The sequence below is a fragment of the Nycticebus coucang genome, chromosome 6 (genome assembly GCF_027406575.1).
Source record: "Nycticebus coucang isolate mNycCou1 chromosome 6, mNycCou1.pri, whole genome shotgun sequence".
Classification (NCBI taxonomy): domain Eukaryota; kingdom Metazoa; phylum Chordata; class Mammalia; order Primates; family Lorisidae; genus Nycticebus; species Nycticebus coucang.
The window spans coordinates 106002302-106016189 of NC_069785.1; the positions used below are offsets into that span (position 1 = coordinate 106002302).

At 44.0% G+C, this 13888-nt stretch overlaps 1 non-coding gene and 1 pseudogene across 1 annotated transcript; both read right to left on the reverse strand.

Annotated features, from left to right (window-relative positions):
* Positions 1-574: 574 nt before the first annotated feature.
* TRNAK-CUU (transfer RNA lysine (anticodon CUU)) lies at positions 575-647 on the reverse strand. Its single transcript has one exon. It is a non-coding gene; the product is annotated as a tRNA-Lys (tRNA).
* Positions 648-13072: 12425 nt separating this feature from the next.
* LOC128588826 (26S proteasome regulatory subunit 8-like) overlaps positions 13073-13888 on the reverse strand; it is a 184283-nt pseudogene continuing 183467 nt past the window's right edge.

Sequence of the window (13888 nt, forward strand, 5' to 3'; positions counted from 1 at the left end):
TTCATAACCTCAAACTCTTGGGCACTGTACCCCAGAACTTCTTCTGGGCTCAAGCAAGTCTTCTGCCTCCCCATTCCAAAGCACTGGGAATACAGGATGAGCTACCACACCTGGCCTAAAAAGGTTACCTTTTTTTTTTAAGTAATAACACAAAGAAAAAAGAAAGCAAAGCAAGGAGTAAAGCTTTAAAAAGTGGCCAAAAATTAAGCTTACAGAAATGAGACCCAGAAATTCTGGATACTTTTTAGAAATACCCTGTTCCCCCGAAAATAAGACATCCTCCGAAAATAAGACCTACTTACAGGAAAGATAAGACGTCCCCTGAAAATAAGACCTAGCGCATCCTTGGGAGCACACCTTAAAATAAGACACTGTCTTATTTTCGGGGAAACAGGGTAAGTGGACTGCAAATCTGATCTGAAGCTTTCTAGCAGTCAAGGCAAAAAAGAAAAGCCAATCACTTACACAGTTTACAGTCTCCTTAAGATTAAGCCATGTAAGTAGTGAAAGTAACATCGATGGTGAAATGAAATTGGTCAAATGGTGGCAAACGCAAAAAAAAGTAAACAAGAACCACCCAATGTGGGGTTTGAACCCACAACCCCTGGATTAAGAGTCCCATACTCTACCAACTGAGGTAGCCAGGCTGTTGTGTGCCTAAAACAAACCAGGCCTGAAAAAAAGACAGAGCTATAAGGATCTCATTCAGAAATTAATGTTCTTTTTCTTTCTTGTTTTCTGGGAGACAATCTCACTCTGCACTCTGTTGCCCTGGGTATTGTACTGTGGTGCCCTAGCTCACAGCAACCTCAAACTCTTAGGCTCAAGCAGCCCTCCTGCCTCAGCCTCCCAAGTAGCTGGGACTACAGATGACTGTCACAACGCCTAGCTAGTTTTTCAATTTTTAGTAGAAACAATCTTACTCTTGCTCAGGCTGGTCTTGAACTCCTGAGCTCAAGCAATCCATCTGCCTCAGCCTCCCAGAGTGCTAGGATTACAGGTGTGGTCCACTGCACTGGGCCGAGAAATTAATGTTCTTAATATAAGATATCCGCACTCTTGTTTCTTTGAATGTGTGTTGTGTATGTGTCTGGTTTTTTTTTTATTATGGTAAAATATACATAACATAAAATTAACCATCTTATCCATCTTTTCTTTTTTTTTACATGCTCCCCAGAAAAGTAGCATCTTAACTATTTTTAAGTTCCCAATTTAGTGGCATCACATTATTATACAACCATCACCACAACCTACCTCCAGAACTATTTCATTATCCCAAACAAAAACTTCATACCTATTGAACAATAACTCTAATTCTTCCCTCCTCCAGGACCTTGAGACCTTCTACTTTCTGTCTCTATGAATTTGACTATTCTAAATACTCATGTAAGTGGAATCGTATAATATCTGTCTTTTTTGTATCTGGCTTATTTCACTATGCATGTCTTCAAGATTCATACATGTTGTAGCATGTGTCAGAATTTCCTTCCTTTTTAAGGAATGAATTCATTAAATAATTCACACCTTGAATTAAATATTCCATTGCAGGATGGACCCAGTGATTCACTTTATAATCCTAGGAGGCCAAGGTGGATGGATTGCTTTAGCTCAGGAGTTCAAGACCAGCCTGAGCAAGAGTGAGACCCTGTCTCTACTAAAAATAGAAAAACTAGTCTGGCGTTGTGGTGGGCACCTGTAGTCCCAGCTACTAGGGAGGCTAAGGGAGGAAGATCGCTGAACCCAAGAGTTTAGCATTTCTGTGAGCTATGACATCCTATCACTCTATAGAGGGTGACAAAGTGAGAGTCTGTATTAACAAAAATAAATCAATAAATCAAAAGCATGTGTATTCCATACTTCATTTTTTTTTTTTTTTACCCATTCATTAGTCAGTGACATTTGAGTTGTTTCTACCTTTTGGCTATTATGAATAATGTTGCTATGAATATTGATATGCAAATATCCATTTGAGTCCCTGCTGGGGATTCTTTTGGGTATATACTCAGAAGTGGAACTGCTGGATCATATGAATCATATTCTATTTTTAAGTTTTTGAGAGAGTTCCTTTGGAATTCTAACCTTTATGCAATACACTTCCATAATGCAGACCTCTTTTTCTTATCAGCAAAAAAAAAAAAAAGAAAGAAAGAAAAAGAAAAGAAAGAGGGAGGGAAAGAGTAGGGAGGCCTTTAGGAGATCTCTGAGCAGCCTCCCAGCCCTGCAGGTCATGAACTGGTGATCACCCAGAGCCCTGGTAAAAATGTGGTCCCCTGTTAGAGTCTCTGTAAGTGTGGGCAGAAAAGCTCTACTTCCCAAGAGGCATAGCTTTACTTCCACTCAGTGCTGGTCGTGGAGAGGCCTGGGGATAGAGGATGGGGGATGGGTGGCCAAGCTTGTACAGGCTGGTGGCACCACTGGGGCCCCTCTGCTTATTTCCACCTCGTCCCAGCATGTCCTTCCCCAACCTTCCCTCACCTTCTCAGTTTGCCTCTGTATTGCAGAGAGAAGGGGGCGAAGCCAAGGTCTAGGCAAGCCTGAAACAAAACACCTGAAATTTCAGTAAGAAAATTTCATTCAGAGGAACTGTACCATCTTCCAGTGTCATCATGCAGACAGCTGAGATGATATACCCAGAAACCCCTGGATTTGCATCTCCTTCCCTCTCCTCTTGTATACCAGCTGCAGCCAAACCAGACTCCTCAGTGATCTGGGGAGACCTCTGCAGCCTGCACAACCTTTCTGATATTTCCTATAAAATTCTCAAAGGCTATTTGCCTTGGGATGAAGACCAAAGTCCAACCTACTTAACAAGGCCTGCCAGGTCACCCATACCCAGATGTTCCAGCCACACTGAGCCACTGGAAAGAACAAAGCCATGCATGTGCTTTGGGGCCTCAAAGATGCTATCCCTTTGTTTGGAATGAATGTCCCCTACCTTTTTCTCCCTGAACTCTATCCTGGAAAACCCTGGTCAGAAGGTACTCCTCCAGGAAGGCCTCCCTGCTTACCAGGATGGTAAGTGTGCTGTCCCCTAACGCACGCATGGTTGACTGTACCCACTTCTAACTCAACACTGTCCCTCTGCTATGGCTAGTGCAGAGAGGAAACACTCAGAGATACCACATAGATTCAAGTTCCAGCCAGGCCACACATAATATAACATTGAAAACTGCCTCCTTATTCCTTGGGAGTGTTGGGGGAACTGGATGAATGCATATGTGTGTTGCATGCTGCTAGCTTTCCCAGCAGCCTGTGAACTTGGCTGGACAAGGGCCCTTAGTGGGTACACATTTAAGGGGGTGCTTTGTGCCATGTGCTCTCCTACAATTTTCTCATCACGCCAGGGAGAGAGGATTACAGATCACATGAGATTTGATTCAGGGGCCAGGGCAGCCAAGTGGCAAGGGCAATGAGGGGGTAAGGACAAGGCAGCAGCCTAAAAGGCGAGGAGAGGTCACACTGCTGCCAGTTAGCAGAGATGGCTGTCGAAAAGATCATAACAAGTGCTGGAGAGGATGTGGAGAAAATGGGACCCTCATACACTGCTGGTGGGACTATCACATGGTGCAGCTGGAAAAATAGTCTGGCAGTTCCTCCAGAGGTTATGCATGGAGTTAGCATGTCACCCAGAAATTCTACCCCCAGTATATACCCAAGAGAAGTGAAAACGTGTCCACACAAGAACCTGTACACCAATGTTCACAGCAGCATTATTCTTAATTGCTAGAAAGTGGAAGCAAACCAAATGTCCATCTACCAGTGAATAAATAAATAAAATGTTCTATAATATTATAGTCCATGGAACAGAATATTATTATGAATATTAGCATCCATAAAAGAAATGAAGTACCAATGCATAATGCAGGGTAGATGAAACTCGAAAAACATTACACTCAGGGAGACAGAAGGTAGACTAGCGGTTGCCAGGGGCTGGTAGGAAGAATGAAGAAAATGCTCTAAAATTAGATAGTGGTAATGATCGCACATCTATGTATCCACTACAAATCACTGAATTATACAGCTTAACAGGGTTAATTATAGCTCAGTAATCTGTTATTTTAAAAAGAAGAAGAAATGCCAGAATAGGATTATAAGAGTTTAGATATATCCCAAATATTTAAGTTATAAGATAAATGTCTGCTTTCTTGCATCTCGTCAGTGTGTTTGATGATAGAATATACAACTGTGATTGGAGAAAAAGTCAAATGTCTAAAGTTCAAACGTCCACAATGTCCTTGGGGGATGTAAGACCTGGAGGAGTTGGGTCCCCTGTACCTACTCTGATTCCACTCTGAGCCTCTGATTCCAGCCCCAACTCTGCCCCCGATTTGCTCTGTGGTGCTAGACAAGTCCTTTTCTCTCTCTGAGTCCCAGTTCCTTCATGTGTGTAACAAGGGGACTCACACAGCCTGAGGATCCTGCACAGCTGTCCCTCCTCTGGCATCCCGTACTTTACTCTGCCCTGTGGCCACCGCTGGTAGGACCCTGGATGAGCTCCCACGCCATTTCCATCCAGCCCCCAAAAGGCACCCTTTTAGGTTGAACAGACAGAAAGGAAATTGTGAGCCCTGTGAGTTCACAATGGTGCCATTGTGCCCCACAGAGCCTCTTTGTTCTTTTCAGCCCTCTTCCAGATCAAAATCCATTCCCCAGCTCCAGGAGGGGTGGGCAACAGGGCTCTGAGTGCTATGGAAGCGAGCCAAGAGCATCTAGCCAGCGCTTGATGACAATAGCAGCCATTTGTGCAGCCTCCAATGTGTGGAGGGCACTTCACGTGCTAGAAGGACCTCAGCTAGTTTAAACGACCTGGCTAATACCACACAGCTGGCAAGAGGCAAAGCTGAGTTTCACACACAAGTCCTGGTCACTGGTGCCTTCAAAGCCTCCAATTACACCTGCCGTAATCACTTCTTCCTGCACCTCTTCTCGTTTTCCAAATCCCAACACTTTCCTAAGCAATGGATACATCTTAACTCATGTAAGCCTCATAAAAATCCTGGGAGGAAGGTAATGTTGCTATCATCATAAGAAAAAAAAAAAAAAGAATAAGGAAATGGAGGCAAAGTAACTTGCTCAAGGTCACACAGCTATTAAATTGGTAGAGCAGATCTTGGATAAAGCAGTGTAGCTCCAGCACCTACATTCTCACTATTACATATGAGTCAGCCGACAAGTTCTGGAATGTGATCTTTCACTGTTAGGGGCTTATCAAGTATTTCTTGAATGTTTGGAAGGGATTTAAGTACAGTTGTAAGTAAAGGGACCAGAGTGCCTGTAAGACTGGGTTTTTTTTGTTTTTTTTTTTGTAGAGACAGAGTCTCACTGTACAGCCCTCAGTAGAGAACCGTGGCGTCACACGGCTCACAGCAACCTCTAACTCTTGGGCTTACGCGTTTCTCTTGCCTCAGCCTCCCGAGCAGCTGGGACTACAGGCGCCCGCCACAACGCCCGGCTATTTTTTTGTTGCAGTTTGGCCGGGGCTGGGTTTGAACCCACCACCCTCGGCATATGGGGCCGGCGCCCTACTCACTGAGCCACAGCGCCGCCCTGTAAGACTGGTTTTTTTAATCTTACCTGAGGGGGCAGCCACTGCTGGCATGCAAGCCCAGAACCACTAGCTCTTCTGACTTTATTTAGAAAATAACTAGAAATCTAGATTTTAAGTGAAAACTTCTGATCTTTAAAAATTTTTATTCATTTATTCATTTTGAGACAGAGTCTCACTCTGTCACCCTGGGTAAAGTGCCGTGGCATCATCACTCACAACAACCTCAAACTCTTAGGTTCAAGTGCTCAAGCAATCCCCTTGCCTCAGCCTCCTGAGTAGCTAGGACTACCAGCACCTGGCCCACTTGGCTATTTTTTTAGAGGTGGAGTCTCGCTCTTACTCAGGCTGGTCTTGAACGCCTGAGGTCAAACGAGACATATACCTCAGCCTCTCAGAGTGTTAGGTTTACAGGTGTGAGCTTCTGATTTTTAAATGTTGGCAACTAACTTGTTCAGAAATGCTAATACTATGCCAGCAACCTCCAGAATAGATTGTGAGTCAGTCCCTGAGCCTCCCAGGCTTAGCTCAGTTGTAGGGACAGGCCTTGCGGGCATCAATTGAGATCTGAGGCTCCCGCCACCAAAGGTGAGAGTGGATGGCCCATAAAAGACTCTCTACCAAAGACTTCCCCTCCGGGGGTAGTTCCTGGTGACTAGAATCTAGTTCTAGTTCCCGGTGACTAGAATCTCTAGTCACCCTGAGATTCCCCAATTGGCAGGGGAGATTAGCATCTGGTTTGGACGGGGTCACATCCTGGCTGCTGGGCTCAATTTGAACACATCTCCCTCCCTTTGCTTTTGGAGGCTTGTAGCTGTAGAGGGAGGAGCACCCTCAGCCACACTCTTCGCCCAGAAGAGCTGCTCAGACAGTGCCCTGGGCCCCACAGCAGTGGGCACAGAAGAAACCCTGACATTCTGCGAGGGAGGTCACTTTTTTACATGTACTTTTGACCTTCCAACTCTCTTGGTCCTTTGAGCCCTCATTTCATGAAGTGTTAGAGCTGGAAGCTACTCAGTTACTCAATTTTTTTTTTTTTTGTAGAGACAGAGTCTCGCTTTACTGCCTTCAGTAGAGTGCCATGATGTCACAGGACTCACAGCAACCTTTAGCTCTTGGGCTTCAGCGATTCTCCTGCCTCAGCCTCCTGAGCAGCTGGGACTACAGGTGCCCGCCACAACGCCCAGCTATTTTTTGGTTGCAGTTCAGCCGGGGCTAGGGTTTGAACCCTCCACCCTCGGTATATGGGGTCGGCGCCCTACTCACTGAGCCACAGGCGCCACCCTCAATTACTCAATTTTATGAAGAAGGAAATAGAGCCCCTTAGGGCCATTTAAAAACCTCTAAGACTTGAAATGTTTGTGCACCCATGTTCATAGGAGCATTATTCAGAACAGCCAAAACAATCCAGTGTCTATCAACAGATGAATGGATAGACAAATTGTGGTGCGATGGAAAACTATTCAGCCATTAAAAGGCATGAGATTGTGATATATGCTACAACATGGATGGATCTTTAAAAATTATGCTAAGTCTGGGCATACAATGAGCTAAGTCTGTGTGGTACAACGGAAAACTATTCAGCCATTAAAAGGCGTGAGATTGTGATATATGCTACAAAATGGATGGACCTTTAAAAATTATGCTAAGTCTGGGCAGTGCCTGTGGCTCAAAGGAGTAGGGCACTGGCCCCATATGCTGGAGGTGGCGGGTTCAAACCCAGCCCCAGCCAAAAAAAAAAAAAAAAAATGATGCTAAGTGAAATAAGCCTGACACAGAACAAATATTATAAATATTATATGATTCCACTTATATAACGTAGACCAGACAAATTCATAGAAACAGAAAGTAGAATGGAAGTTACTAAGGGCCAGGGGGAGAAAGGGAGAGGTATTGTGTACTAGGTACAGAGTTTGAGTTAGACAGTGGTGATGGTTTTACAACAGTCTGAATGTATTTAATGCTACTTATGAATAGTTAAAATGATAAATATTATATTGTATGTTTTACCATAATAAAATGATGTTATGTTTTATATATATATTTTACCATAATAAAAAATTCCCTGAGGCCCTCAGTACACTTATTAATAGAGTCTCCACCCCAGCATCGTATCAAACATATTAACACCTTAGAAAACCATGAGTTGAGAAAGGCTTCTGACTATGTTGGCTCAGCTTGGAGCAAACCCTCAGTTCTGCCAAGATCTGCCAGAAAAGCCAGCTACAAATATAAAAGGCACCTCAGATAAAAGTCAGAATAGAAGTCACATTTCTGGAAAGTGGCAATGAGAAAAGGGCATGAGACAGGCTTCGGGGGCATGGTCATGCTCTCTTTCTTGATTTGGTGCTGGCTACCCAGGTGTGTTCACTTGGTAAAAATTTGAGCTGACTGCTTACAATACCTGTATGTGGAATTCTTTAAAAGTGAATATTATACTTTAACACAAAATTTTCTCCAAAAAAGGATATATGACTTGAATTGGTGTCATGTTTTGCCTTTAGACATTTAAGTACTCATGCACTAATATGCTTATTTTTTTTAGACCTTAAGAATTCTTGCAGGCCCTTGGCACTATGTCTAAAAGAAAAAATGTCCCTGGATATGGAGAAGGGATGAGTTGTGCCCGAGTTTCTTATTGAAGTTTCCACAGGCCTGGGACTAGAATTCAGAGCCCGCTGAGGTCAGTGCTCCTCCCACCACAGCCTAACACTGCTTCCAACAGCTACAGGGTCGAGTGTGGCCAACAAGGCAAAGCTGGCATGCTCCAGAAAGAAGACCAAGGAGACACAGGCAACACACTCACTGTCTCAGACAAATGCACCCTGGGGTCTGGGCTCTTGCTCGAGTCACATCTCCTCTTACACTCAAAGTAGCCAAAGCAAAGCAAAGCCTAAGGCCTGGGCAAGGTGTAGTTAAGGATCAGGAGAACTCTTCCCAGATAAAGTTGTAACCTCCAAAAGACTACACCTTCAGTGAAAGATAGCTAGAAAAGCCCAACCTGCCAAGGCAGATAGCAAGGAAATGGGCCTTGTTGACATTAACTTTGAGCAGAATTGAAGGAAAGCTCCCTGCTGAGAATTCATAACTACAGATTAAAAAATAAAAAAAGTCAGGCAGCGCCTGTGGCTCAAAGGAGTAGGGCTCTGGCCCCATATGTTGGAGGTGGCGGGTTCAAACCCAGCCCCAGCCAAAAACTGCAAATAAATAAATAAATAAATAAAACAAAGTCAAGCCATATACTGTTTATAAGAGAAAAACTTAAAATAGATATAGAAAAGGATATACCCGTCAAATAATAACCAAAAGAAAGCTGGTGAAACTATAGTAATAACAGAAAAGGGGAAAAAAAGACTGTAAGAAATGAAAGATGATCAGGTATTAGGAATACAATGATGAAAAAAGGTAAGATGGCTTGGCGCCCATAGCTCAGAAGTTAAGGCACCGGCCACATACACTGGGGCTGGCGGGTTTGAACCCAGCCCAGGCCTGCTAAATAACAATGAGAACTGTAACAGAAAAAAATAGCCCGGCATTGTGGCGGGCACCTGTAGTCCCCGCTACTTGGCAGGCCAAGGCAAAGAGAATGCCTTAAGCCCAAGAGTTCGAGATTGTTGTGAGCTGTGATGCCACAGCACTCCACCGAGGGTGACATAGTAAGACTCTATCTCAAAAATAAACAAAAGAAAAAGAAAAAAGTAAGAAATCATTCCATAACCCCTTGATGTAGTAGGGACAATCTGTAATGTCACACAAAAACAAAGAAAGTTGGCTCGGTGCTGTAGCTCAGCAGCTAGGGCACCAGCCACATACACTGGCAGGTTTGAATCCAGCCCAGGCCTGCCAAACAACAATGACAACTACAACCAAAAAATCGCTGAGCATTGTGGCGGGCATCTGTAGTCACAACTACTTGGGAGGATGAGGCAAGAGAATCACTTAAGCCAGCGGTTCTCAATCTGTGGGTCCCAACCCCTTTGGGGGTCAAACGACCCTTTCACAGGGGTTGCCTAAAACTGTCCTGCATATCAGATATTTACATTCTGATTCGTAACAGTAGCAAAATTACAGTTATGAACTAGCAATGAAAATAATTTTATGGTTGGGGGTCACCACAACATGAGGAACTGTATTAAAAGGTCATGGCATTAGGAAGGTTGAGAACCACTGGATTAAGCCCAGGAGTTTGAGGTTGCTATGAGCTGTGACACCACGGCAGTCTATCCAGGGTGACATAGTGCAACTCTGTCTAAAAAAAATAAATAAATAAATAAATAACAAAGTTCAATCAATGACAATGAGTACTATTTTGGAAAAGCACAGAGAACTCCAAGAAAAAATGTGGCAGGGACACCTACTTTAGATTAGAGTCAGGGAAGACCCTTATGAAGAAGTGCCATTTCAGCTGAGATCTGAAGATTGTCACTTGGGGTTAGGGGAAAAGGGGCAAAATGTCCTGGAAAGGCAGAACTAATATTAGAGTGAAAGCTCCATACGTGGAGAGAGCTGATTATCAGAGGGGAAACAGAAAGAATGGTGATAGGGTGGCCTGACTAATAAACTGTCTAACACAGTGGTTCTCAACCTCCCTAATGCCGCGGCCCTTTAATACAGTTCCTGTGGGTCATGACCCACAGGTTGAGAACTGCTGATCTAAGAGGAAAAAAAAAAGGAGAAAACTCACAATACATAATTTCCCCTTTGAAGAGAAAAATCACAACACACAACTAAACCTTTATCTGATTAACCACCTGTGGCTTTAAGACTTTGTTTTTTCTGGGTGGCGCCTGTGACTCAAGGAGTAGGGCACCGGTCCCATACGCTGGAGGTGGCGGGTTCAAACCCAGCCCCGGCCAAAAACCACAAAAAAAAAAAAAAAAGAGTTTGTTTTTTCCTAGCACAGCCCCTGTGGAAAATAGTACGGAGATACCTCAAAGAGCTAAAGTAGACCACTATTTAGTCCAGCAATCTCTCTATTGGGTATATACCCAAGGGGAAAGAAGTCATTTTATCAAAAAGACACCTGCACTCAAGTGTTTATTGCAGCACAAGTCACAATTGCAAAGATGTGGAATCAGCCCAAGTGTCCATCAATATATGAGTGGATTAATACAATGTGCTGTATGTATATCATGGAGTACTACTCAGCCATAAAAAGTGAACTAATACCTTTTGTAACAACCTGAATGGAACTGGAGACCACTCTTCTAATCAAAGTATCACAAGAATGGAAAACAACACATGTACTCACTATTAAATCAGAACTAATTGGTCAACACTCCTGCAAAAAAAAAAAAAGAAAGAAAGAAAGAAAAGAGTGTTTTTCACAACACTTAAAAAAACTAAAATGATAGAAGGAGCATAACCTTTCCCCACCTCCTGCACTTGCCAGATGATATTCCAAAGACTCTGATAAGCCAGCCTCACAGAGAAGAAAAAAAAAAAAAAAGACACAGCCACTTCACAGCTGCTTCTGTTTTTGTAACAGAGAGGATAGCCTGAAAAAAGGGAAAAATGTTTTCTCTCTCTGTAAAAGCCTGTCACACTTTTCCAGAACTAAAACCAACATCCATGGCTCAGGCAAGTGGTTGGACAGGGCAGACAAATGTTTTTGTTCTTTGTACTGAGGGTGATGGCTCGCTCAAACTATCCTAGTGGAGTTGGGGGCAGCCAGAGGTCCCTGGAAGGTCTGGGCCGGTGGGAAGTCCCAGTGGAGAATTGTCTTCCCTCCGGAAATGGATTGATCAGAACCATCAGCATCAACTATAGTTGTACAATACCTTGAACCTGAGAACCCTCCCCTTAAAAGTTCTGTATTTTGCTTATGGGGGAGGAATTTGGTACTTTAAGATGAGAATATGATATTTTCCTCCTTTACTCACAAATTAATAAATTTCCCAGGGCAGGGTGTGGTGGCTCACGCCTGTAATCCTAGCACTCTGGGAGGGCAAGGCGGATAGACTGCTTGAGCTCAGGAGTTGGAGACTACCCTGAGCAAAAGTGAGGCCCATCTCTAAGAAAAAAAAAAAAGAAATAGCTGAGCATTGTGGCAGGCACCTTAGTCCCAGCTACTTGGGAGGCTGAGGCTTGAGCCCAAGAATTTGAGGTTGCTGTGAGCTTTGGCACCACAGCACTTACTGGGGACAAGAAAGTAAGACTCTGTCTCAAAAAAATATTTTTCTCTTTCCTTTTCCTCAATTACTTGTTCTCCTTGTTCTTCTGATGGGGCCTCACGAACAAGTATTAGGGTTTCATTGACATTATTAGGTGACAATAATAACTATTTTTATCCTTTCTCTTTGCCCCAGATAAAAAGCCCAACTATTTGTCCTCAGAGTCAACATATCTTTCTTTTCTTATTGTACACTTCCTGCAAGAAGTAAACTTTTTGGCTTTAAAACTTTTCTAATCTTAATGTTGAGAATTCTTTCTCAGCCCATGCCACGAGTTCCCACCCTAAGAATTGGCATGGCTGTGGGCAGTGAATGAAGATGAATAATCCCTTTCTTTCCCAATTATCATCCAGTGTTACTGTTGTGTGGGCTGAGAGCCTTACCTTGGAACAGTGATAAGAAGGTCAACTGTAAGGTGGAGGTGGGTAGATTGCCTGAGCTCACAAGTTTGAGACCAGCCTGAGCTAGAGCGAGACCCTGCCTCTAAAAATAGCTGGGCATTTGTGGTCGGTGCCTGTAATCCTAGCTACTCAGGAGGCTGAGGCAAGAGAATCACTTGAGCCCAGGAGTCTGAGGTTGCTGTGAGCTGTGATGCCACAGCACTCCACCAGGAACAATAAAGTGAGAATCTGTCTCAGAAAAAAAAAGAAGAAGTAAACTGCAGTGAGTTTACATGAGCATTCACATGGGGAAGCCCACATTGGAGAGCAAGGTCACCCATTCTCTGAAAATGGAAGAGCCCTTGAACTCATCCTTGCCAACAGGACCTTTAGCATACTGGGCTGACAGGCTATCTCTGCCGGTGTTGCTAGTGCAGGTACCTTAGCAATAATGGCTCATCCCCAGCTCATAGGGTAGCCTTGGTCTACAGGCCAACTTTGTATTGATAGAAGGAGTTGGGGTTTCTTGGCTACTTTCCAGAGGTGCTAAGTTGGAAGAGAAGTTTTCTCCATTGGAAGGAGGAAGTCACAGTTGGGCTCCTGGAGGAGCCAAGGAGGAGGTGGAGGCAAGGGACAGACAGACATCTTGGCCTTCAACCTTTCTTCTTCTTCTCCTCAGGACTGTGCTATTGGGGGCTGGGTAGCAATTGAGTGGTTTCTGTGCTGGGGCCAGACTCCCTCTGGAAGAGAATGGGGAGGGTCAGAGTTCTTGTCAGTGTCAGTAACTGGCATATATTAATACGTTAAGCAAATGTCCATCAAATACCACACTTATTTTTATTTTATTTTATTTGGCTTGTCCCACAGCTTTATTTGAGGGATCCACACAAAGTATGTCAGCTTACTTCCATAGTTTCTTTATGGACATGTTTTTCTCACTATCCTGCATGACCTTGGCTACCGTTTGGTCATACTTAATCTAGGATATCAATCCTATCCGTAGCCATGATAACCTTAATATTCTTGGTGACCTCAAAACTGTCTAGCTGGGTAAGCAGCTCCAGTATTGTGCACTGCACTCTACCGAGGACAGCTACCCCCTCCAGCCATGAGGAGCCAATGGAGTCAATTTCATCCATGAAAATGATAGATGGAGCATGTTTTCGTGCCATGAAAAACAGCTCCCTCACCATTCTTGCCCTTTCCCTAATGAATTTCTATACCAACTCAGAGCCAGACACTCAAATGAAGGTACAGTCTGTATGATGAGCCACAGCCTGGGCCAGCAATGTCTTCCCAGTGTCAGGGGGTCCATACAACAGCACTCCTTTGGGCTGTGTGATACCCAGTGCTTCAGAGAGCTCAGCATGCGTAACAGGCAGCTCAATCAGTTCTTTGATTCCTTGATCTGCTTGTCCAGTCCACCAATCATCTTGTAAGTCGAGTCTGGGATCTTCTCCACCATCATCAGTGATACCAGTGAGTCCACTTTGATGAGTAGGATCCTGTGCAAAGTGTAGCTGTCATTTCTCAGAGCCAGCCAGCAATTTGGTGTCAGGTCATTGATGTTGATGTTCTTTTTGTTTTAGAGACAGAGTCTCACTTTGTTACCCTCAGTAGAGTGCCATGTCATCACTGCTTACAGCAACCTCCAGCTCTTGGGCTTAGGTGATTCTCTTGCCTCAGCCTCCCAAGTAGCTGGGACTATAGGAGCCTGCCACAATGCCCTGCTATTTTTTTGTTGCAGTTTGTCTGGGGCCAGGTTTGAACCCACCACCCTCGGTACATGG